Source organism: Nyctereutes procyonoides, unplaced genomic scaffold, assembly GCF_905146905.1.
Source record: "Nyctereutes procyonoides isolate TBG_1078 unplaced genomic scaffold, NYPRO_anot_genome, whole genome shotgun sequence".
In the NCBI taxonomy this organism is placed as follows: Eukaryota; Metazoa; Chordata; class Mammalia; order Carnivora; family Canidae; genus Nyctereutes; species Nyctereutes procyonoides.
In genome coordinates, this window is record NW_026575148.1 from 4,822,832 (window position 1) to 4,850,403 (window position 27,572).

The 27,572-nt window shown below is 36.0% G+C and overlaps 1 long non-coding RNA gene across 1 annotated transcript in view; it reads right to left on the minus strand.

Annotated features, from left to right (window-relative positions):
• Positions 1–1,870: 1,870 nt before the first annotated feature.
• Positions 1,871–27,572, minus strand: part of LOC129501612 (uncharacterized) — a 46,893-nt gene continuing 21,191 nt past the window's right edge. Inside the window, exon 3 of the long non-coding RNA XR_008662772.1 lies at positions 1,871–1,937. This is a non-coding gene — a long non-coding RNA (uncharacterized LOC129501612). The remainder of the gene's footprint in view (positions 1,938–27,572) is intronic.

Consider the following 27,572-nt stretch of genomic DNA (forward strand, 5'->3'; position numbering starts at 1 on the left):
GCCACTAACTGTGTTCTTTTAGAACACAGAAGAAAGAAGGTTAAAATTAATTTAAAGTGGTCCCAGGGTGGTAACCTCAGGAACCAGTCACTGTTAAAAGCAAAACCAGACAATAGTCAACAGACATAGCAAACTGCAGAAGTAAACCTGCAATGTCTTAAACTACTTGGAATTATTGGACAGAGAATATATATATCCTACAAAAGACTCCAGGGCCAGAATGATTTTCCAAAGAGTTCTATAAATTTAAAGAAAAAAGATAATTCCCAGGAAAATTACTTTAAGTGCATTTTTAAAATGCTACTTAATTACAAAACCACTGAAAAGTAACACAAAAATTAAAACTATAACAGGAATATTAAATAGGTTGTTTTAGTTTGAGTAAAATGCCTATCTTTTGCAGTCTGATTGATGTGCTAAAATGATTCTAAAACTTCATCTTGGTTTAGTTAGCAATGTCTGCTATGCCATTTTAAAATCTAAGAGAAGTAAAAATTGTCAACAAATACAATAAGTGTACTGAGACCTCTTTCAGACCAATAGTCAACTCTAATGCCTCCATGGGAAAGAGAAAAATTGGGCAAATGATACATACTACAATCTAAAGAAGCAGGAATATAAATAACCAATTAGCAAAAGAAGTATGTAATTTCTTTAGTAATAAAAGAAATAAAAATTAAACCAACCATGACACTGTATTAGCCTAGCAAGATGAACAAACAAATAAGAGAAAAAAAATTCACTCCTCCTCAGCACTAACAAGTGACTAGTCAAAGAGCCATGATCTGGTGACACATAATGTACTTCCTTAGAGTTTCAGACCTCTCCCACATGTGTGACTTACCGAATCTGTTCCCTGTATAATGAGGGAATGCTCCACTGCTTCATCATTATGCAGAACAAAATTATTTTAATGTGACTTCCGTCGGTGTTTTAGTCTATATTAGAAAAGATTTAATTATTATCTGGGATACTTTCCAGTGTTCCAGAGAAGTGATACGACTTTTCACAAATGAACTGAAAAGAGAAATCTAAAAGAAATTTCTATTTACCACCATGGATAGGATAGTGATTTCTCAAAATGAGGCCCAGTGATAGCCTACGTCCTAACCACACCCATCTGAACCTAGGAATCTGCATTGGTAACAAACTCCCAGGACTTGCTGATGCACACAAGTCTGAGATGCACTGATCCAGAGGAATCAGACAGAAAAATTAATCCATACTGGCACACAACAGGAGTCATAGATGCGCCTCGGAAACCCACGTCTGCAAAAGCAGCAAGCACATGAGGTAAGGCATTGCCACATGTAAAGGCCCTTGCAAAATCAGCCTGGGAGTCCAGAGAACCGCCTCCAAGAATGGGCCCTATGTCTGACCCTGGCAGCTGACTTGCTAGGCAGCTCTATGCACTGAAGCTGAAGTGAACGCAGTAGGACAACTCCAGGCAACTTTGCTCCCCAGCCTAACCCGGTGGGGGCAGCAGGAAGCCAGCTGTGCCATTCCCTTCTGGGCATTTCAGTTACGGCCACCCTTTCAGTCAGCACACAGACACTCTGGCTCAGCCTTTTACCTAATTCTCTCGAAGGTTACAATGGATCTAATTTTCTGATTTTTTGCATTACTGACCTATCTTCTTGCCATCTTCAGTGGCCGTGAATTATATGTCAATAAAAGATGAAGATGTATTCAAAATAGACAGTACAGAATAAACAATGCATTCAAACTTTTTTTTAAAAAAGAGCTACACACGAGAATCTTTTCTCTTGCAAATATAGACAGATGAATGGAGAATGTGATATTGGACACGATGGTGGCACTCTAACGGCAGTAAAGTATAACTGAGTACCTGTCAGCCTGGTCGTGGCTTGTTTGTTCACACTTTGGGCCAGTTTCACGAAAGGGAAAAACAGAACTGTATTTTTCCATTTGGAGAGCTGTAAAAAGAAAATGACATTTTTATTTGTTATATGAATAGTCTCCAATTGTTTCTTAGTTTCTTTGAAACCAGTTTTAAAAAATATTTCTGGGAACATTAATACATTTTCTTAAGTAACAAATTGTGCTTTTATCTATCTACATTTTCAGTTTCTCGATATACAGTGAGGACTTGCAAAATCACTTCAGCATTTCTGCAAAAGCCCAAATGTAAACAAAGAGTAAATACAAATGCCAGGAGTCTGTTAAAATTCGACAAATGTGCCCTCTACCCACTATGCTTTGCTTGAATTGGGTTCTTTGTGTCTCCATTTCCCCTGGCCTTGGCCAAGTGCATTTTGTCTCTCACTAGTGTCCTGATGATGATGACACAATAGTGTGCATTCATCGCAGTGGCATGTGCAGAACTATGGTTCAAGGTTCCGTCATTGTTTCCTCGGGGTAACCATTCCAGGGAGTGAGTTGTACTTGCCCTTAAGGATGAATACTATGAAATTTTGACTCTCTCGATGGCTAAAAGTCTCTTTTGTCCAAAATATTGTTTAATGTAACCATTTTTTTTATAGTACAGAAATAGTGCGTGAACACACAACACATTTTAAACAGTACATTAGGGGGAAAAAAGATAATATTATCTTTGCTCTCCCACCACCAAGATGTTCATAGATTCGGAGAGTTTGGCTAGAATTTACTTTTATCATAATTGTTGTGAAAGGGATATTGAATTCAGAATATATATAAAACAAGGAAGTAATTCCAAATAGTTGTGTCCGTATTCATCACTGATCACTAAAGGGACTGATTATAAACGTACTGGGAGCCTATCAGGAAGGCACTGTTGATTTACTTTACATAGATAAACAAGCCACATAAAAAATGAAAGTACAATGCTTACTGAATTGTAAGTGATTAAACATTAATGACTGTAAAGCTTAGTCAAACACTGAAAGTCTTAAAGTCTTCCACAGTACATCATGTTGAGTGTCAACGGATAAAACAGAATGCCAATATTAGTTGGAATGTTCTTGAAAAGAGTTAAGCTTTGTCAATAGCTATAAATGTACATGTGCCAATATCTAAAAATCTATCAATCTCTCCACACTGTTTGTAGAGGCTGGATTAGTCTGGCGGTACCAAAAATATTCTGGTACTGGTTGGCAGTGAAAATTAACAAATCCGTAAGTAATTTTATATGCACTTGTTTATTTTGTGTCATGTGTATGGGTGTTGGTATTGATATAATCATGTATTTATTATGTACACTAAAAGAAGAGATGGGATGAATAAATGAAATGTTTCTTTTTTTTTTCTTCTGAGCCTTTCGACAAAGTGGAATGCTATAGTGAAAGCAAGTTTAAACCTATATTGTCAAATATCAAACAATTATTAAAAAGGAAGCAAAAAAAAAGACAGTCATACATCTTGGTTTTTTTAATCTCAAAGAAGTCCTCGAACTCTGTCCTCAGCCACTTTGGACAGTCATGTTACAGGAATAATATATTTGAGTACAGGATAGGTGGCACTGTAATTCCAAATCTCTGTATTGTCCAGTGCCTCTACTTCTGTCACAGATGAATTCATTGCCTTATCTGACCAAAAAAAAAAAAAAAAAAAGACTGTTTGATCCTGCTATTAAAAGTTCATTTCATCAGCTTCAAAACAACTCTTTCACACAAGGAACCAAGGGAACAGAGTATTCCCACCAGCGTGGGAAATGCCTGCTGGTAACCATTCAGCAAGCGAGAGCATCATCAAAAAGGTACTGAAGGACAGGGTGCATGGTGCAAAGCATATTTGGAGTATATCTGGGAATTGAAATGGATCAGGTATGAGATGATATTCAGGAATAAGTTTTAGTTTTATTAGGTGCGATAATGTTATTTTCACAATACTACCATATTTCTCATGGCAAAGAAGTAAAGCCTTTAAGTAATGAGAGTCTATTTCACTGTTTCTTAATCTCTTCTGGCTTATGGGATTCTGAGACACAGGAAAAAGCTAGGGGTCCTTTGACAGAATAGTGCACCTGTGGACCTACACATACATTTTTTAATGAAGATCAGGGGATTTCTAAACTCCTAGTTAGTGGGAGAAACAGCCAAATTCACTGATGATGACAATAAGTACTGAACCTAAAAGACCATGACATTTACAGGACTTGAAGTAAATTTTACATATTTTAGGATCTGGGGGCCTTTGTGATGACTATAGAGATATGATTTGAACAAGTGTGGAAAAAAAGCCAATCAAGATGGAAGAAAGGATTCAGAGATACTTAAGGGCAAAGACGATCTTTTTCATGTTATATCCCTGGAGCCAAAAAGCCACCCCTGGCATATGTATGGTAGGCACAAAATAACCTTTGTTGAAAAAAGCAAAGGTTGTGGATAAGCCACCAACTAAATATTCATCCTTATAGTTCTTTGCCTGATGCTAAATGGTTCTTATACCTCTAAGGTAAAGACTCCCCCTTATATCACCCCCCTTCTTATTCCCTACCACCTCCAGCAGGGTCTGAGTAGCCTTTGCATTTCTCCTGTTGGTAGGAATCAACCCTGTGGCCATTAGACCATGATCTCTTTTGTATTAAGACAAAATGTTAGGGCCTAAGTATCACTGTAAAATGAAATAATATCTTTAGCGCTGCATTTAAAATAACAACCTGCCTAAAGGCAAAAATCTCTTCCCCCTCATCACCCAGTGAATCTATTTCACATTCTGCATTTGTTTGGTGAGCAGTCCCATCTCCAGACACTGTGAAAGAGAATCATGGGACTGGGATGAGTGTAGAAACTGGGAGAGACAGGCAATGCGGAAATAAACTGTGGTAGGATTGAAGAAAATTTGGCCCCAAAACACAGTCATTAAGTATGCACTGTGTTAATGATGAAGGTGGGGAAGGCAGACTGGAAAATGCATTTTGATATTTTAAAGATAATCCCCACTTCATCCAGATACTTTAATTTAAAGAAAAGCATTTTTACAAAGAGGAGAGCTTTGCCTTTGTAGACCTACTATTTTGGGTATGTCAGAGGGAATCCACATCATATTAGTTTAAAGATTAGAGAAACTATATTTTACTGATATACTTGAAGTAATTGCTGGAAAAAATATCCTGAATTCTTTGACATCTTGTGTTATTTCAAATTAAAAGACTTTGGCTTCAAACGTGTGTTAAAGAAAAATTCCACAAGTAAAATGCATATAGTACTGTACCTTGTAGTATTTTCTCTTAAAGTTAATTGGAGAAATGTTTACATAGAATCATTCACTTTGCAGCAATGTAGAAAAGCTAAGACTTTGTTGAAAGTTGTCCAGACCCCCCATTGCCACCACTACAACAATTTCAGCTGATAAAAGAATATCATGTATAGGTAAGAAATATGATAGCGTTTGTTGGACTGTTTTAAGTACTAGAAGTTAAAAATTTTAAGCCCTCCAAATAGAATAAATATATAAAGCCTTATAGATAAGATATCCTTCCACAAATTATAGTAGAATATAAAATAAAAAAGAAATCGTGCACTTGAAATGATCATCTGTGTAACGATATGTCTGAGGACAAGAAGATGTTTTGCAACATTAGACCAGGTTTTAAAACCTTAGATTAGGAGTCAACAAACTAGGGTCATTGATCCAAGTCCAGCCTGTGGCCTGTTTTTGCATGGCCCTCAGTCTAAGGATGGTTTTCAAAATTTTAAAGGGTTGTACAGAAAACAAAACAACGAGAAATATGTGACAGAGGCCATATGTAACTTCCAAAGCCTAAATTATTTATTCCTGGCCATTTACAGATATACCTTGCCAATTCCAGGTTCAGATTCTAATGTACTAGTGGCTAGCCTTCATGCACAATTTTGGATTCAGTTGGAAATGCCACATTATTGTACCAGAGATACCTCTCTTCTTCTGCAGCAATTTGTGCCAGTTTAGAGCCCCCCAAAAGATGAAAAACTTCTCTAGCAATGAATCAAATTATCAAATTTCTGTTAATTTAAATCATACTAATTATATTTGGCTTCCCTATCAGAAGTAATGCTTTAGAAATAAAGTGGTCCAATGAAAATTTTAGAATTGAAAATGTTTTGACATATTTTGAAGAAACATAGATCTGAAGTGCAAAACTCAGACTTTCTGGAGGCACTGAAAAATTCTTATACCCAACTGTAATACTCTTACAGTTGAGAATTCTTCAGAAAAAGCCATATCTGTCCATGTGTTTTTAAATATGCAGCTTCATGTGAAGATATTTAAATATTTTAATATAAGAAATTTTCAAAAGTATTCATTCAATTACATAAAATCCTTTTAATGTATTGAATTATCTTGTCAACTAACTCATACAGTTAAGAATTCAAGCTCAACTAATAGGATTTTGTCATTAACATTATTACTATTATTGATACTCTTTCTAAATTATATGCATGAAAATATAACTTATCATGGTATGGTACCAAAAACTAAGAGTGGTCTGGCAATGAGTAGTTAAAGGTTCCTGGATTATAAGCTAATAATATATTTCAGAATGGTCTTTTACACTTAATAGGAATTAATAACATAATTTTAACAAAGTTATTTTTCTCTTTTAAACAAGCCCTGCTTATAATGAAATGTCAAAAATATCTTATTTCTTATAATGTGAAATTATTAATTGTGGTTATATCTCTATTAAAAGTGGTATTTAGAGATAAAAGTATGAGAATGTGTTCTCATAAACAAAACAGCAATATTTTCCTATAGTTCATTTGAAAACTATTACAATTAAAAGAAACTAAATTGTGTTTTGAGAAGTACATTTCATGTAAACAAGAAATTCTCCTCTATTCAAAAGGTTTTATTAATAAATACACTATTTGCTCTTTGCCATAACTTTCATTTGAGAGGCTCACTCCAGAGGCCCTGAGAAACAGTAACAATATTCAAATCAAATGCTTAGACATTTCATAGTTTTTGAGTAATGAATTACTGCTATTTTGTGTTTTTTGGTAGTCTACTTGAAATCTTTGACAAATTCTACATCAAACAGGTCAAGCCACAAATAATGCCCAAGATCAACTTAAGATCAAGTAAAAATCAATAACTTGTAATATGGATTTGGAAGGATGTGAATCAATGTAAAAGCCGCAAGATTTTTTTCTTCATTCTTTTAAAACAAATGCACATCTTCTGTGGGTAAAACCCAAAGCAATCTCTTTTAAACCATCTATTCCGAAAGATAAAATACCTCCGAAACAACAAGCCTTTGACATCTGTGACACGGGAGACATGCAGAAGTCATTAAGGGTATCCCGAGGGGGTTCCAACAGTTGCTTCACTTTAGGGTGGGTGTGAGAAGACTTAAAATTAAATTACTTTAAAATAAAGTTAAAGCACTAAGCAATTTCCTGCTTTCGACTCAGTAGGGTTTCCCGTGAGAAAAGAAAGTAGGCAAAAAGTTCAGACAGACAGACAAACATATTTACCCCTAGGTGGAAGGTACAAATTAAATTAGCCTGCTACAAAAGGGAGATGTTTTCTCCTTCTGTTCAGATGTCATGGTAGTGAGGAAACATAGTCTGGGGCCAAGAAAAATGGCACAAATGCATTCATCTGAGCTACCATTCATCCTGATCCAAGGACTAAACAGAACACATAAAAGAACAGCACTGTTGAAGGACTTCCTCTCCCTAGTTACCAAGTTGAGTCTTGCAAAGGAACATGGGAGCAGGGGGTAGGGATCTTTCCAGAATGTTTCAGTGTTGATGGAAGTGTCAGAGGATGTTATGGAGTTAATGACTGAATCTGAAATCACATCAGTGTAATTTCATTCCATATTTCATAGAAAGAGCTGCATTTTATGGTACACAGTATGGTGTGTTTAAAGGTACATTGTGAACTTTCTTTCCCTCTGTAGCTGGAAACCAATATAGGCACTTCCAAAGAGTCAAGTATCTATTATAGTGCCTCATTAATATGCATGTTTTTGGCACTCAGTTTGGTTCAGCTGGTATGCTTTCCAGTATCTCATTCTTTATTTATATGAGACTAGGAGGTGTGACCTATGGAGCCAGTTGGCTGTCATGAATTGGAATATTCATTAAGCCTCATGAATTATGCATTAGACTGCTTATAATACTGAGATCCACATTTGATCTAGCCAGAACTCTCAACTGCTTCCCATTCGATGGAATGATCCACATTTTGGTCAAACTATATATGTGTTCCATATACTGCAGAAAGAGTATTTGTGTATTTGCTACCCAGAAAATCTTAGAGATTTTGCTACTCGTATGTGACTAAGTAGGTTTCATATTTTTTCATCTTTGAAGGGCACAGCAGACATGGTTCTCCTCTGGCAAACTAGGTTTGAGTAGCATTCTCCTCTACCCTGATTACTATTTCCATCCATTACTGCCCTTGCCTATAAAAGTCACCAATGACTGGTGAGCAGCCTGGATTTACAAAAGATATGTAGCTATCTCCTGGTGATCCACACATAAAAGCAAAGCCAAATATAGGACAGTGAGAGTGCTTTTAAGAATTTCGTTTCTCTTATCTAAAATAAGGAAATCCTTTTATTGATAACCTTACCGTTTCTACTGCTTTTTTTTTTTTTTATGGATAGGTATATCCAGGCCACATAAAATCTAATTTGTAGTTTTTGCTGATGTCATAAGATTTTATCAAAATTCAAAAACAGCATTTATTAGTTAGGCATTAAATATTCCAGTTTTTAAAATTATGTATCAATACTAAATTCATGTCTTGAAATCCACACCTTGTGAAGCAGAAAGACAAAAACAGCTGAAAAGATCAGCTGGTAAAGATTAATATAATCTCTTGAACACATATCAGCAAGCTCAAGTGTTAAAGGCATTCCACTTTTTTAGATTCGTAGTACAAGCTACCCGAGTTAAAATTTCTCCCCCCAAAAAACTGTTCTTAAGCAAAAATAAGGTTTTTTATAGTATGGATCTCAAATCTTTGATAACCATCCACTTACAAAAGTTGCTACTCTCTCTTCATGTAGACCTGCCTTGGAAGGATCTCCTATTCAGGGGACTAATTTTTATGAGTTAAAGGCTAAAACATAATTTAAATTTGGTCCATTCTATTTGCTATATTCTGGAAGACTAAACTAAAGATTCTATAGCCAGCTCTACAAAAGGTCATGGGTGAGTCCTGGGTAAAATAGCATTGTTTACAGATTTTTTAGTGAAGAGATTAGCTGTCATTTATTTTCACATACCTAACTGAGGAGCTTTAGTGGTTCCCAGCAAGAGTGTGTTCTCGTCTCTTTCTTAGCCTGTCACATCCTTGTCAGTTTCAATAAAATTACTTACCTGAATTATGCAAATGAGGTTTTGTTATGTCCAGCTCCCATTATTGTTCATCTCCACTACAGCTGAAAATTCTAGCGGACCCCTTGCTTACACTGTCTGATTCCAGGACTCCTTAGGTCAAGACCTTTCAACCTCAGAGCTTGACTTATGCCACAACCATTTGACAAATCGCCCAGACCCTCACAAAAGCCGGTTGAGCTCCAGAGTGGCTGCTCTCTCTATACACCACTGTTTCTCTGTTTTGACATTTCCTTCTCACTTTTCCTCTCAGTAATTAGACAAAGGGAGAAAAAGACATTTGTGTTCAAAGAATGCTTTCATTTAGGACTGTGATAAATGGCTCCCCTTTCCAAGAAGCTGCGATCCCACTGCAGGACAGAAGGTTCCTTCACAAGGGGGCCTGGACAGCGGAGGCCGCCCACCAAAGCCTTCCCGGACGTCAGCTTTGCCTCTAAAAAGGCTGCAGAGATGTCCAATGATCTTATCTGTGTTTTCAGTAAAACCAAAAAAGGGAAAATGTGGCATGAACTACCCATGTTAAAACTACCATAGTTGTAAATACAAGGACATTGAGTTTATAATTTAAGTATTTCTAGGAATGTTTGGCATTGGAAAACAAATCTGAGACACAAAGGCATTGTGATTTTTTAGTCACCCCCTTAGTACCCTTAAGAAGTCTCTGTTCGAGTTCTAAATTTCAGATTATAATATATCCCACTCTCCTCTCTGTTTTGTATATCATCTTGAAAATGAATGAATTAACAAAACTATCAGAGATCTGACATTTTAGTGGCCCACAGCAAATTTGGAATATTTGTGGAGAATGTTTGATCATGTCCTTTAAAAAATAAAATGCAACTCTATAATGTTGCAAAAAGGAAAACTGGTATTGTAATAAAAAATTTTTAATAGAGAGTAATTTATGTCAACCATGTTTTCATAAGCTTCTTTCACAGTAATGAGTTAATGTTTATTGTTCCACCGGGGAAGAAAGATTGCCAAACATGCAAAATAATTGGAACTGCATGTGACTCAACTGTTGAGAGTTTCGGTGAAGAATTAGCATGTTCCTGCTCATGCTATAGTTAATCTGTCGCCTTCGCTCATGGTAGTGCATTAATTAGAAAATCACCAAATGACATTCCCAAAGGAGGGAAATCACCTCTACAATCTGATATAACACTTGAATTGATAAACCAACAAATCTACCTTTGAAGTTCAAGGTATGATACGCAACTCTATTTACAAATTAAAGGGAGAAAATCAAGAAAATGTGGGATTTTTTAAAAAATTCATTAGAAGTTGACATATGGCATTCATCTGATTAATGGAGCACTCTACTTAGACTCATTTAAGTTAGCCCTATGAACTTATGACATAGTTTAAACTATGTTTAAACATAGTTTAAACATTTGCAAGAGACCATTATTTTGATATTACATGAATTTCAGTAATTAATAGACCTCACATCTTAAAATAGATCTTAAATAGTACCTACTAATGGATTTGCAATAACATTTTTTTTAATAAAAAGGAAACCCAGCACATGATTTTAAAAAGACAGTGTCAATTTATGTAAACAAACAATTTGTGGTGACTTCTTCCTTGTGTTTAGCCAAGTGAGCTAAAACAATGTAAGATAATAAGTAAGTCAGAACTCCTATCTCCCAAATCAAAACAAAGCCGAAGGAGGAATCAATTTCATTTGGATTTTTACTGAAATCTTTGTGAGGGAACAGGGTCTTTAGATGTTTCCCATGTAAAAGGCACTAGACCAGGCAGCCTGATATGCTTGAAATAATGTACCCTCAGGCCTAAAGACCAGGATGCATTCCGCTTCAGAGATCTTTTCCAACATGAGGGAATGCATTTTGGGAGAGAGAGAAACCACGGGAACTCATTTGGTAAATCTTTAACTGATACAGTATATGCTCAGTTTATGGTTTCCATTCATTCTGTGATTTGAAAGAGCAGAGGTGAACCTACTAGTGCATAGCCTAACATGCATATCAGTAAAACCTCACAGATCCAATATTTAAAGAGGAACATAGCTTAATGTGAAAGATAATTCATTATCTTCCACAAATATTGAGTAATAATTATACATAGGAGTTCTCATTATGGTATAAACACTAGAACTTTAAGTGTAAGGATGTCCCTAACTGAAACTGTGTATGTGTTATTATATGATTCTAAAGATTTCTGGGACTTCCCTTTTGACTAGATTTTGTGTGCTTCAACATCAATCACTCAAGTTTTTTAAAAGTTTGGTCTATTATTTTTAGTGACTTATTATATACTTCCATTTGAGTTCTGTCAACAAAGTATGTCTTTATTTTTAAAGCAAAAGTGCTTGCTTTTTCTGATGGATTATAATAAAATAATTTTCTCTCTCAATTTCAAAGAAGGATCTGGTTTAATTCTTTACTTAATATAACCTATTTCAAAAGATGGTCACGGTTATTCAGAAGTCACAGTCTAAATTTATCTACTCTGTAACACACCACTTCTGTAAAGGCAGTGATAATATTGTATTTCCTAAACAGTAAATATTTGTTGAAAGATTATTTTTAACTGAGCAACTATTATGTTACTCACTTCTACTCCTGGGGTGGGGGCTCAAGGTCTAAAAATAAAAACAAAAACAGTCTGCAATATAATTATAAAACAAAGAAGAAAGTTCAAATGATATATGAGCAATATTATAGGAAATTACAATGATTATCAGGATACCTAGTCATAGGAAACTTACCTATAACTATGAAGTACCTACTAAATTATACTTTTTAGCCTAAAGAAATAATATTCGGGCCTTAGGTTAGATGCTCCTCTAAAACTTTAGTTGAATTTTCCATGAATCTGAACAACTACTTGTGTAGTTACAAGTATGAAGGAATTTTTGCAGAAGTTAGAAATCTCCTTACCTGGCTCAGTGGTTCAGTGTCTGTCTTTGGTTCAGGTCCTGTTCCTGGGGTCCTGGGATTGAGTCTTACATCAGGCTCCCCATAGGGAGCCTGCTTCTCCTTCTGCCTGTCTCTACCTCTTCCCGTGTGTCTCTCATGAATAAATAAGTAAAATCTTAAAAAAAAAAAAAAGAAATCTCCTTTCCTAATTTTGAAAAGATTATCCCTCATTTATCAGTCAGGAAGTGATTAAATAAAGTGTTTAACCTGTAGCTATGTTTCCACCACCTGTTTTCTTATCCTTTTAACCAGATCTTCCTACCCAATAATTAGTTGTGTGGGAGAACAAAAAACAGAATGTCTTTCTGGAGTCACCAGAGCAGAGGAGAACATGACCTCTTGATGAAGGCGCATGGTCTGAATTAGGAGACTGCATTTGATTTTGAAACGTAGCTATGATAACGGTTTCCAATTTCTATTCAAGAGTAGAAAATTATACAATTTGATTTGTTGTGGCAACCTCTTTTATTACCTCTCCTTCTCCATAAAGTGGGTCTTTAGAATACTTAAGAAAGAAATACTTCTTTTTCTTTTTGAAATATAGAGGGGAAAAAAATCATTATTGTCCTTCCCCCTCTCTCTCCAAACATCACTGTTCTTCCTACACCTTCAATCCCATTTCAGTGGTTGGCACTAACCTCCTCCTATTACCAAAATCACAGAAACCTGGAACTCATTTGGATTTTTATTAACTCTTATACTCTCCCAGTATACCATATACATATACAATATGTGCACATTGATAGGATATGTATTTGTCGCTTAGCTCACCCCCTTCGCACTGCCTTAATTCAGACCCTCCTAATTCTCACCTCCACAGCTGCCTTAGCCCTCACCCAGCTTCTCTGTTGTCTCAGACATTCCACCTCATCCCCCCATCACTGTGGGAGTCCTCAGTACAGAAGGCAAATCCAAACATATGGTAGCTTACTACCCTTCAATAGCTCCTACATAGATTTCAGGATAAAATCAAATGCCTTAGGAGAGCCCACCTCCCCACAGCAGATTCACACACTGTCTCATGGATCCTTCATGCTTTCACTTTGGCTGCAATGTTCCTCTCTCCCTCCTCTCTCTCCACCTACTTCAACACTACTCTTGATTCCATCAACTTGTCCCAGAACCTTCCTCAACCTGGTGTTTGCTTTAACTGCCTTTTTGTGCTCTTAGCACTCTATCCATGTATGTGTCCTAGTACTTGTCTGTGTATACCACTAGACCTTGAACTCTTCCAATGCAACAAATTTATTCCACTTTATTCTTTCAGTTGCCTAGAATTTATTTAGCTTTTGATTAAAATCCAGCAAATTAAGAGATTTCCAAAATGGAGAAACTGAGCTTGATGAAGTTTCTGATGATTGAATATTTTGTTTCCAATGAGAGCAAGGAGAAATATGATAAAAAATTACAACAGTAGAAATAATGATGGTGTAAATCTGGCATGTTTCACAACACTATGCATTACATTTAGAAGAAAACTAAAACTAGGGGCATCTGGGATGCTCAGTCGCTGAGTGATGGCTTTTGGCTCAGTTCATGATCCCAGGGTCCTGGGACTGAATCCCGTAACAGGCTCCCCACAGGGAGCTGCTTCTCCCTCTGCTTCTCTCTCTGTGCCTCCCATGAATAAATAAATAAAACCTTAAGAAAAAAGAAAACTAAAATTAACAGATGTAGACTTTTGGTTTCAGCTCCAATATGCAAAGAGCTTAGAACACATCACCTTATCCAGCCAAAAAGAAAAAAAAAAAAAAGCTGGCCAATGTGTAAATCAATGACTTTTCTTGGCCTTTTTAGAGCACTGAGGGTTGCAGGGCAAAATATTACCCTGAAATCAAGAACACAGGAACATCCTGAGATAAAGCAAACAAGATGTGTTTATGTGCAGCTGTAAACTCGTAGGAACACTTAAAAGATTAATTTTTACAAACTGAATTTGTATTGTATGAGAATAAGAAACTACTGGGGACTACAATCTCAGGGAAGCCTTCATACTTTTATGGACTCTACTTGCAGGAAGCCTACCATGTTCTCATAGTGAAGATCTATGAGAGATACACTCATGGCTCTGAGAGAGGGAGGGGAAGGAGAATCATTGTGAAATTTCCCAAAGCTTTCTCAATAACAAAGATAGACGAAGGCACCAGGGAGAAAGAGAAAGATTTGCCAGAACTCTATTCCATTTAGGGCCAACCAATCATTTGACTCCTGTTCCCTATAGCGTTTCTGCTTTACTAAGGAGAAGAAACCATATTCAGTAGGAGTCAGTGCCTCAAGGAAAAAGAATGGTTAAGTCTGCAGTCAGAAAGGATACTAGAGGGGAAGTGGGGGAGCGAGATAAATAGAGGCACATGTTTGATGGTCATAGCCACCAGACAAAGGCCCACCAGAACATGGATATTCAATTGGAAGGCAATAGAACGCTCTCCTTCCCCCAACATCCTCCTACCATACCAACAGGGCTCCAGTATAATAATAGTGGATTATGGCTGAAAGAGCTGCAAGGCACTGACTTCCTCTGTGGAGAAGTATTAGAAAAGCTCAAAGTCTAGAAGGAAGGAAAAATAAAGGCAAGAGAGACCCTTAAAGCCTGTGATACCTGTAACTACAACAGTCATTAAGCACAGTCAAATTCCTAGCCATATGTCCATAAATCCTTGCAATGAAGGCCTGTTTACTTCAGTCGCTACTATCCAATGCAATATGCCTGGCTTTCAAAAAAAAAAAAAAAAAGACAAGGTATGACAAAAATAACGAAGAAAACACAGTGTGAAGAGAGGAAGCAATCATCAGAACCAGACTTAGAACTAATGCAGATGTTGGAATTATCAAAATTTTTAAATAATTATGTTTAATATGTTGAGAGCTCTAATGGAAAAAATAAACAGCATTCAAGAACAGGTGGTTTATGTAAGTAGAGAGATGGAAACACTAAGGAAGAATTCAAAAGAAATGTTAGTATTAAAAACATAGTAAAAAGGAAGCATGCTTGCAATGGACTCATTAGGAGACCAGCATGCCAAGGAAAGAATCAGTGAGCTAAAGGATAGCTTAACAGAAACCAAAATGCAAAGGAAAACATAAATGAAACAAACAAAACATCCAAGAACTATGGGACAGCTTCAAAAAGTATAGCAAATACCTAATTGGAGTATCTCTGATAGAGATAAAAGACAGAACAAAGCAGGAGAAATATTTAAAGTAAAATTGTCAAGATTTATGATAGAATTTAAAACATAGATTAAAACAAAACAAAAAACCTACCTCGGCATATCATATTCATATTGCAATAAATGGAAAAAGGAAAAAAAATATATCGAGAGAAGCCAGAGGAAAAGACACCTTATCTAGAGGGAAATAACAAGAATTATAGTAGACTTTCCACCAGAATTCATGGAAAGAAGACTGTGACCTGAAATATTTAAGGATCAGTAGAATAGAATACAGACTCCAGAAATAGACCTACACAAATATTGTCAACTGATCTTGGACAAGGGTACAATTTAATGGAGAAAAGACAGTCTTTTCAATAAATGGTGCTGGAACATAGGACAGTCATACATACAATTGAACCTAGATACAGACTACATACCTTTATCAAAAATTGCCTCACAATGGATCATAAACCTAAATGTTAAATACAAGGTTGTGAAACTTCTGGAAGAAAACGTAGGAGAAAATCTAGGTGACCTTTGATTGGGTGATAAGTTTTTGGATGCAGCACCAAAAGTATGATTCATGAAAGGAAATATCAATGTGTTATATTTTATCAAAATTGAAAACTTCCCTTTGAAAGATAGTATTACATGAGGAAACAGGCCATATCTTGGAGAAATATTTACAAAACATAAATCTGATGGAGTAGATTGTAGCAGAATAGAATGCAAGAATGAGAGAAACGTCAAATGGTAAAATGGGCAGGAGATCTAAGACACCTCACTGGAGAGAACATATAGATGGCAGATAAGGATATGAGAGGATAATCCACATAATTACTCACTAAGAGAATGCAAACTACCTTCCTGGATGAGTTCTTGGAACAGAGGGCAAAAAAAAAAAAAAAGAACAACAGGTAAAAACCAAGAGAATCTGAATAAAGTATGCCCTTTAGTTAATAAATACCAATATTGATTCATAACTTGTGGCAAAAATACCATACTAATGCAAGATGTTAATAATAGGGGAAAACGGGTCTGAGGGATGTGGAAAATACTGTCTGTACTAGCTTTGCAATTATTCCACAAACCTGAAACAATCCTAAAACAAAAATTTTATTAAAAAAAAAAAAATATATATATATATAAAACTGGATACACGTCCTTCAGGTTCACATATGTACATGAATAAGGGGAATTTCAAAGTCACTTTCAACCCTGTATGTGTCTTATTTTTACACATAATCATTTTTAACATACACTATAATTCATGATTCAGTTAGCAAATGCTTCAAAGGCTCTTCAACAATTCCTAGCATACAGCTTGACCTTTAAGATTTTCATACATTTTGCCATAAGAAAAAATGTTTCCTTGTAATGAGCTTGATCTTCTGCTGTACTGCCTATGACTGTGACTAACAAGGGCTGACAAGGAAGCGTTCTCTGCCCTGCTCCCTCTCCAGCACCAGCCTGCCCGTCCAGGTTCTCTGCCTCTCCCCCACTGCTCACCTCGGTGAGGCTCCATGGTGAAGTAGCACATGGAGGCCCTCCCAGGGAGCATGGCTGGGGCAGCCCCGGGATAAGACAGTAAATGTGCATTGTCCTACAACACCTGCGTCTATCCTGTGTTCCCGAGAAAACAAGCTGACGGTTGCCACCATGCACAATAGTGATGCTGGGTTTCAGCAAGGGGATTCTGGAAAATAATTGAAGTGGAATAAGGTATCATTTACATCTATCCCTAAGTTTTCCCATTTGCTAAATGATAAGACTTGAAAAGGTTCCTCGCTTCATCTTCGAATGAGAATAAACCCTAAGGAAAGGCCCAGATAAGATCTTCATCACAGACTCCACGATGCAAGGTCAGTGTGACCCAGGCACTAAATTATTCTCTGGAGATGCAGGTGCTCAGCTACTCCTTGGAGTCGCAAGCTCCCAGAATGAAATGTTCCTAGCCATATCTATACCCTCTGTTCTGCCCCCTCCCTCACTGGGGACAAAGGCAGGGCAGAAGAGGCCCCTAGGGGGCAAGAGTGGCAAAGAGATGTGTGCAGTCTTCCCCTGGCAGACAAATATTCATTTTTATGAGTTGGAAGCCTCCGGCTCCCTCCCTTGAATCAGGGCCTGCCGCAGCTCAGGCTGCTGCACGACGTATTTGTCTTTGCCTGCACATTATTATTTTATTGTTATTACTCTCATTCCTTCCTAACTGTGAGCCAATGAGCAGAATTATTTTTATTTACTTTGATTTTTTGGATGTTTGAATATATTACTTCAATATAGTTTATAATCCCTATAATAGCACATAATGGTTATACTTTAGACATTTAAAAGCAATTGGGCACATTCAATATGCTCGTGACATATAACTTTATAATGCCCTATCTCTTTCTGTATTAAATGTTTCATGTTAATAAATTCTAGCCTATTTTGTATGTTTTGTATTTGAGCATATAAACTCATAAAAATAATAATAACTGGCATGAATTTTTCTGGGAAACTTACAGTGTGAAAACGTAATGGAAAACAGTTGATACCGGAGGTAAAGCTCTATAATTGAGGGAATCAAGTAGAACAGGAACATATCCTAAAATTCAAATGCAATAGGATTCTGACCAGATCCAAAAATGATATCTTGGAGATGCAACTTTTCCTACTGCCAAGAAGGCAATCTATTTTACATTATGGCCAAGGGACATGACGTCATCGTCAGAGGTGACCCAAAACCTAGAGGCAGACCAAGGGTGGTATCCCCGGTGCACATCAGCATCCACTGTCACAGCGGTTCCCATTGTCCTGTCAGTCATGTGTGGGGTAACGGAGAGCATGCATGCTGGTGGCCAGAGGAAGGGACTCATCATCCTCGGAAGTCATTTCAACTAGATCAGACTTCTTCTCTTTGTTTTCCCAGAAGAAATTCATGTCTCATTGTACACACATAAAGACAGTAAAGTCTGAAACTAAGAAAGAAGGCACTTAAATCAAGCAGCCCAAAGGGTTGCAGGAATTTAATAAGTATAATTTCCATAGCTTTAGGTTTGATCCCTTGCGCCTGCCCAAGCTAATCCTTTATTTTCATGCCAAAAGATACTCAGCAGCTTCTCTCTCTGATTCCTCATGATATATATATTCATCCCATAACAACATTCCTTTTCTCTAAATCTAGGCTGATTCATGAGGGAAAAAAAAAAATTTCTCTCAGGTCCTCTGTAGGCAATGGCCAACTTTGGTCCAATTAGGTAACTATGTTTCTGACTCAGACTTTTTTTCTCCATTCCTTCTCTCTTTGGTTCTCCCTTCCATGTAAGTTCCTCAGCACCGTGTACAAGGAAAATACTACTAAATATTATACCAAGGGATCCCTGGGTGGCGCAGCCGTTTAGCGCCTGCCTTTGGCCCAGGGCGCGATCCTGGAGACCCAGGATCGAATCCCACGTCGGGCTCCCGGTGCTTGGAGCCTGCTTCTCCCTCTGCCTATGTCTCTGCCTCTCTCTCTCTCTGTGTGTGTGTGTGTGAGACTGTCATAAATAAATTTAAAAAAAATTTTTAAAAAAATATAAATAAATAAATAAATAAATAAATAAATAAATAAATAAATAAATAAATAAATATTATACCAATTACCTATCATAAAAGGGTAATTAGCTCCCAGTAGGTGCTCAAAAAATGGTTACTCCCTTAAATGACAGGTTTTCATTTTTTTAATGGTTTGATGTGATTTAACTGGACTCTTAAAAACTACACTACCTAAAATCTCCTTGGTTAACTTCCGAAGTAGTTATGTCATTACTAAACTTTGATAGCAATTTCCCAGTGATATCACACAATTTTAACAGAATCTTAAAAAAACATTTCTCCTATTTCTTTTTCTATTGAAAAAGGAAGCTAACTTACACTGCTAGTGGAGTATTTGGGGTCAAAGGATAAATGTAAGATAAGAAAAAAATGATAAAGAGAATTATTTCTAGACTGCTTGTTTTTTTAAGCTTTCAAACTTGTTGCTTTGGATACTATAAATCATTTAATCAAGAAAATCATGTTTTACCCATTGAAATCATGTTACAAAGAGAGATAAAATTTGACAAAATATCTTTCCCTCAGGAAAACTGAAGTGGAAGAAATAAAGTCCTTTTATAAATACACAGAACAAATTCTTACTTTTTTGAATAACAGCCATTTACTTATGCCTGTAATAGAGATAGCAATACTTTTCTATTTAATAAAATTTAAAACATATACACATTGTTAAAAGCTTAAATTATAGGTAATATTTTTAAGGGATATTAACATTTAGAGCTGCACTCGTTAATAATCCTCTATAAAGCATAAATGGAGATATTTAAAAACTACTAAAATATGAATCAGCAATAATGATGATAGCATACATCTGCCTGAAATAAGAAAATAAATCTAGTAAATGTTTATAAAATATTGATGTGAAAACTGAATTTGTGGGGCCAAATACCACAGTATAGAAACACTAGACATAATTAAAATCCAAGTTTACTCCTAACCCCACCCGGTTTATTAAGTGATCTGAGCAAGTCATGTAATTTGTCTAGACCTCGGTTTTTTAATCTTGTAGAATTGATAAAAATTTCTCTATTTCCTTTTTTCCATCTACATTTTGGAAAGTTATTCATTCATTCCCATTATTTTAATGGCTATCTTTGAATCAGCTTATATTTACTGGAAGATGTCAGAATAGCAGTCCCGGTTGCTTATAAATATTGTCCTTTCTCATTGTTCAGTGTCCTTTTATAATTAGCTATTGTCCAGACCATGTACATTGTTAAATGTTTTGAATCAGTGCCTTAAATATTTGGCATGCATTTTTTTTACCCCAAATCTATCTTTAACAATATATATAACCTATTTTTCAAACAGTATCAAGAACATGGAAAATTTTAATTCAATCTTCTTTCTAGTTCTATATTATTATTTATCACTTAGTCCCTCATTTAACTGCCCACCTTCCAAAAACAGATTTATCTTCTGACAAGATTGCTTATATATATATATATTTTATTCATGAGAGACACACACAGAGAAAGAGAGAGGCAGAGACACAGGCATAAGGAGAAGCAGGCTCCATGGAGGGAACCCAACATGGGACTCGATCCAGGGTCTCCAGGATCAGGCCCTGGGCTGAAGGCAGCATCAAACTGCTGAGCCACCCGGGCTGCCTGAGATTGCTAATATATATTTTTAAATTAATTTGCTCACTGAGGCTTTTATTATTTTCATTCCCTCCTCTGTGGTTGATTTTCTCCTTACTTAAATGTACTCTTTTAAAGTTCTCTCAGAATTTGTCTAGGGTGTAAATGCCCTATCTTTCTTGTCTGAAAAAGTCTTCATCTTACTATCATTCTTACATGGTAATTTGGCTGAGCATAATTTGGACCATGCAAAGTATAATTTCCCTAAATTCTTTAAAGACATTAATCTACTACCTTTTGACAATAAGTGTCACCCATTTGCAAGTAATCTATCTTTTCTGTTTGCATTTAAATTTTTCTCTTTATCACTGATGTTATGCAATTTCAATATCTATGTGTCTTCATTTGGACTTGCATGTTTATGATGTTTGAATTCATCACTATGTCTTCACAAGTTTTGGATTTGAGTATTAAGACCTTATTATTTTGAATATTTCCCCTCTCCATTTACTTTCTCTGTATGAAACTCCACTGAGTATGTAATAAACTTTTTCATTTCATCCTCCATGTTTCTTTAATGATCTCTCATGTTTGGTATCTATTCATTTCTCTGTGTCCCATTTTGGATTTTTCCACAAATGAATCTTCCATGTTACTAAGCTTTTCTCCAGCTATGTTAGGCCCATTCATAAAGTTTTGATTTTTAATGAACTGTGTTGTTAATTTATAGAAATTTTTTGTCTTCGTGTTTATTTTTTTTCGTGCTTATTTTTTAAATGTGCCTGTCTTTTTTTATATAGGCTGGGAAAGGCTGTCTAATATTGGAGTTCTGGAATAAGAAGTTCACTGTTGTCCTACCTATACTTTCCCCTCCAATAGTTGTAACATTAATAAGGCCAAATTTTAATATATTTTACTTGTTAATTAGGTCCCAGTATGCTTTTTTTTAATAAAATGAATTACATTTAGAAAACATGGAAGAATATAGGAGTCTTAAACACAAATGCCTGCAGGAACAATGCAAATAACATAAGGAAGTGCAGCTAGCCACTGGAAACTACATCAGATTGGGAAGAAAATGGCCAGTATAAAGCAAATAGCTGCTACTCAGCTGCAGCCAATTTTTGCCATATGGAACGGTTGCTAGATTTTCTTTTTCAAGAGAATTAAAATACCTTGTTTTTTTCTTATGAATTCTCCCCAAATCTCAGAGTTGGAAACCAATTCACTTTTAGAACATTTCTGGTAACCAGAAAACATGTCTTCTGGCCATATTTGCAAGCATAGATTTGATAATCAGACATCTTGATTGAGATTTCAGCTTTTGGAAAACAATTAACTTCTCTGATCTTTAATTTCTTTTTTTGTTTGTTTAATTTAATCTTGTTTTTATTAATTAACATTTTTTAAAATTTATTTCCATTTATTTAATTTTATTAATTGTTTGGGTTTTTTTAATAAATTTCTTTTTTATTGGTGTTCAATTTAAGGCATTCAAATTGGCAAAGAAGAAGTCAAACTCTCCCTCTTCACCCATGACATGATACTCTACATAGAAAACCCAAAAGCCTCCACCCCAAGATTGCTAGAACTCATACAGCAATTTGGTAGCGTGGCAGGATACAAAATCAATGCCCAGAAATCAGTGGCATTTCTATACACCAACAATGAGACTGAAGAAAGAGAAATTAAGGAGTCAATCCCATTTACAATTGCACCCAAAAGCATAAGATACCTAGGAATAAACCTAACCAAAGAGGTAAAGGATCTATACCCTAAAAACTATAGAACACTTCTGAAAGAAATTGAGGAAGACACAAAGAGATGGAAAAATATTCCATGCTCATGGATTGGCAGAATTAATATTGTGAAAATGTCAATGTTACCCAGGGCAATCTTCACGTTTAATGCAATCCCTATCAAAATACCATGGACTTTCTTCAGAGAGTTAGAACAAATTATTTTAAGATTTGTGTGGAATCAGAAAAGACCCCGAATAGCCAGGGGAATTTTAAAAAAGAAAACCATAGCTGGGGGCATCACAATGCCAGATTTCAGGTTGTACTACAAAGCTGTGGTCCTCAAGACAGTGTGGTACTGGCACAAAAACAGACACATAGATCAATGGAACAGAATAGACAACCCAGAAGTGGACCCTGAACTTTATGGTCAACTAATATTCGATAAAGGAGGAAAGACGATCCACTGGAAGAAAGACAGTCTCTTCAATAAACGGTGCTGGGAAAATTGGACATCCACATGCAGAAGAATGAAACTAGACCACTCTCTTTCACCATACACAAAAATAAACTCAAAATGGATGAAAGATCTAAATGTGATCTTTAGTTTCTGTATCTGTAAAATGGAGATCATGAACTGTTATGATAATTAAATGAGGAAAAGATGGTAGTGCATCTTAAACAGTACTTAATACAGAGAAGTAGTCACTTAGTAAAGTTCTAGAGCTAAATAAAGTTCTTGAGGATTGTGGATATTAAACTGCACCCCCAATATCCAATCCAGAGTGGTACTTATTAGTAGTACTTATTAGTTGTACCCACTAATAACTCAATAACTGTTAGGTGAATAACTTAGTTCAATAAGTTTTAGTTTACAAACTTGATTATATTCTACATATATTTAATATATAGTACTACAGAGTGAGCTGATATTTTTCCTTTTTCTTTTTTTTAAGATTTTATTTATTTATTCATGAGAGACACAGAGAGAGAGGCAGAGACATAGGCAGATGGAGAAGCAGGTTCTCCATTGGGAGCCTGATGCAGGACTCGATCCTGGACTCCAGGATCATGCCCTGAGTCAGAGGCAGATGCTCAACCACTGAGCCACCCAGGTGCCCCTGATATTTTTCATAGAGTTTGTAAAATTATGGTACAACATGAGTTGCTATAAACTGGTTCACTCAACTTGCAAAGCTATTCCCTGAAAAAATGTTAGACAAAATTATACATTGCAGAAAGTATTTAGATCTCAGTAGTCTTATTTACTAGTATCCTTTACATACAAGGATGTGTGAAGTAGTTTATGCATACAAAGATTCCAGAATCTAGATTCTCAAAAGAGAGGACAGAGAGAAACAAAGCTGACATTGTAGACCATTTTCCTGGTTCAAAGGGCTCAGAGTTTGGTAAAAGAGAAATCAGCACATGTGTAATACAAAGGAAAAAAAGAAAAGTATATTTAGGGGGAAGAAGAGGATTGGTTAAAGCACAAATCATGGACAGGCACCTCAAAGTCTCCAGATTAATGCACTGGTTTTCTGGAAAGTGCTCTTTCAAAGCCTCTTTCATGTGCATGATTGTCAGAAATGTATACTAACTAAATCTCAAGGCTGAGGAACAGGCTGTTTTTAGGGAAGTCTTTTAAATCCTATCTTAGCTTCATGGCTAAAGGTCATGGTTCTAAATTCACTTAGGTTTGGAATTCAGGAATATCTGGAGGCACCTTCATTTTCTTAGTTTGGCTCCATTTTAAATTGATATTCACTTGTGATACAGTAAAAGAAGCACATTTTAGGTTTAGTCTGGGCTTAGTAAAATTTTGAAGTTCAATGTCAACTTCTATCGTTTCTTCACGTGGTTTAGTTATGTACTGGGGTAAATTTAAAAAATGAAAACCCTGGGATTAGCCAGGGCTCTCCCCAGATGGTCTAGTCTTCTCAGAACTAGGCCATTCTCCTAGACTCTTCTGGTACATGCCTTTGTTGAATGCCCTGAGGAATTTGGGCACTATCAGCATGCCTTCTCCAATAGTATGAAACTGAATTAATAAATTTTACTTTGTGAACAGTCTATGGCATTTTCATAATTTATGAAAATTAGTTTGAATAGTTTAATTTCTCATTCAAAACTTTGGCCCAAAATATATATAATTGCCAACAATTTCATAATGTAGATGGCTAAATGAAAATAAGAAATAAATACATTTTCTCTACCCCATAGCTATTCTCCTATGTGTTGAGCTTCCATCTGTTTGCCTTTTGTTTTTGTTTATGTGAGGCTTTACATTTTGCCATCAATATGTTATGTTGTGTTGTGTTAACTTGTAAGCTGAGACAAAGATAATAAATTACACATTTTCACTGACATTTTAGTTGACTGACTACTAAAATCTGATTTGAAAATTCAGCAAGGATATAATAGATTTCATAGATTGCATTAAAAGTATTTTCTGAGGACAAACTACTACATGGAAAGAATTGGTAATTTCTTAAAGGACAAAGACCTAAATGATGGATATTTCTGCTATAAGTGAGAAGGGAGTATACTCTTGGTATAAGAAGTCCAACTTCCAGAGATTTATTCCTATTATTGCCTTTTGTTCTAATCTCTATGGAAAATGTCTCCAACTGGTGATTCTCCAATTATTTGAGCTAGTGAAAGGGTCCTTATTTTAAAATAGGCCATAAGAGAAAGAAATGATGCAAAGAGCTAGTAACACATAAAGAATGAAGGTTTAAGTATATAATGACAAGCAGATTCACATGTTTTAGAGATTTATACAAGAGGTGACTAATTATATAAATATTTTTATATAGCATAGCAAGTAACAGGCATAGTTTGTTAGGGATATGTTAGTCACATCATCTTCTTCAGTCTCTTTGTTAGCATAAATTTGTTCTGCAGCTTCAGTGCTAGGTATGGGCCATTTTTAGGCCAGATTTAAAAATATATATATTTAACTCTTTTGTAGCCAAGGAATGATATTATCAAAGTAGTGTCATTGCCTTCAACCAAAGAATCATGTCGCTTAAATGCACAGAGCGTTGTAGAAAGGCTTCCCAGAGCAGATGGCACCTGTCACCTCACCTGTTTTCCACCTCTTCAATTACAAGATCTCCCTTATCCCTTTTTTCTTTTTTCTTTAAGATTTTATTTATTTATTTATTCATGAGAGACAGAGAGAGAGAGAAAGAGAGAGTGAGGCAGAGACACAGGCAGAGGGAGAAGCAGGCTCCATGCACGGAGCCTGACGTGGGACTTGATCCCAGGTCTCCAGGATCATGCCCTGGGCCGATGTCAGCACTAAACCACCCGGGCTGCCCCTATCCCTTTTTGCTACTGTTCTCCATGTTTCAAAAGTTTCTGCACGCTAAATATATTGTATTTACTAAGTAAAAGTCAGTTTATGATTTCATGTTATCTTTGTTAATAATTATATATAGAGAGACATTTTCTGTGATTCTGATCATTGCACTGCACTGGACTATTACAATTCCAGCCAAAGTGTCAATTTAGCCCTCTCAAACCATCTTAAATTTGATATATATCCAATTTTTATTTGACCTTAAATATATATGCATGTGTGTTATAGTCTTATAAATCATTTTTGTAGACCCTCTAAGCAATACTGATTCCAAATTGTTTTAGATCTATTCAGATTCACAGGATCCCTTAGTATATAAGTATAAAGCACACTTCTATCAAGGGAAAAGAATCTGCAAAAGGGAATAACACTTGGGGAAAAAAATATATATATGCAGAAATCATACATATACATGTCTAAAACAACCAAAAATCTATGAGTATTCTAAAAAAATACCAGGAACCAAAAATTGGCTATGATTTTAAAACATTTTACAACAATCAAACAAAAAATATCTACAAAGGGTTAGGCCTCACAATAATCAGCTAATGCAATTCAATGCTTGTAACCACTCCACACAAACAGGCTGAGATATTATTTTTCACCAAGAAAATAAACACTTGTCTTTGGACTGACTCCCATGTGGCAGAACCAGGGCAAGGCATTTACTGCTATTCTGCAGCTCTTTGAAAAATCAATCTGAAAGAGAAACTCTGTAGAAGACCCATCTTCTTCTTGTTTCTCTGATATGTTGCACTCCTAAAATGAACCAAAGTAAAAGAAGAAAATGAAAGAGGCACACAGAGTAGCAAAGACAAATGATGGAGAAAGCAAAACCAATGCTTCCAAACATCAAATCAGAATGTTGCTCTTGTCCTGGAATTCCCCTAGAGTTACTTAGGACAAAAATCTGGTCCACTGAGATCAAAGCCAGGAAGAACAAAGAAAGTCAGAGTGATAAACAGCCTACTAGGAAGAAATCCCAAACAAACCCTGACAGTTTGTGGAATGACTGGAATAAAAATCAGCTGTTCAAACTAATCTCTCCTTTCGTCCATCAAAATAAAGATGGAACTTTCTGTGTCCCTGACAAAAGCTAGGCACCCCGAGCCTGACTACTTTTCTAAAGTGAGATAACTGTAATTTTTAAAACTTATTTATACTCACAAACCAGGCCTTTCTTGCTTTCCTCTCAAGGAATTATTTTCAAAGAAGTCACATCCACCCTCACTGTAGACCTTCTGGAATTATGAATGGGTTAGAATTTTTTAAATAGTATTAACCAGACTAATTACTCTATGATCCAAAAGGCCTTTCTCTAGTATGCAACACTGGTTTGTATAATTTTAATAAAAAGTCTCCTAGATTGGTCCCATTTCCAAATTATCTGAACAAAGATAAAATATAATTTTAAAAAGAGTCTCCGTTTATTCACATCCCTATATGGAAAGAAAATGCCTTTATTTTTCTATTACTGACCCAATCTCTTTAAAAATTCTTCATCCTTCCGGATAATAAAAATAGAGCTACTTCTAGCTGAAGCGACTATAATTTAGTTCAACTCAGTAAGTTTAGTTCCACCTAGTAATTATAACAACCCTCACAGGTAACTATGCTCCTGGCTAGGCAACCCAAGAAAATGTTCAGTCTTATGAAGTCCTACTGCCTACCCTTGCTCCTATCTGAGAACGCATCTTGGTGTAGAGGGCAATGTTGGCATATAGCCTTGTGCTGGGGGGGAAATGAAAAGGGTTTTTCTTTCTTTTTAAGATTTTATTTATTTATTCATGAGAGACACAGAGAGAGAGAGAGAGGCAGAGACACAGGCAGAGGGAGAAGCAGGCTCCATGCAGGGAGCACGACGTGGGACTCAAGCCCGGGGCTCCAGGATCACACCTGGGCTGAAAGGTGGCGCTAAACCGCTGGGCC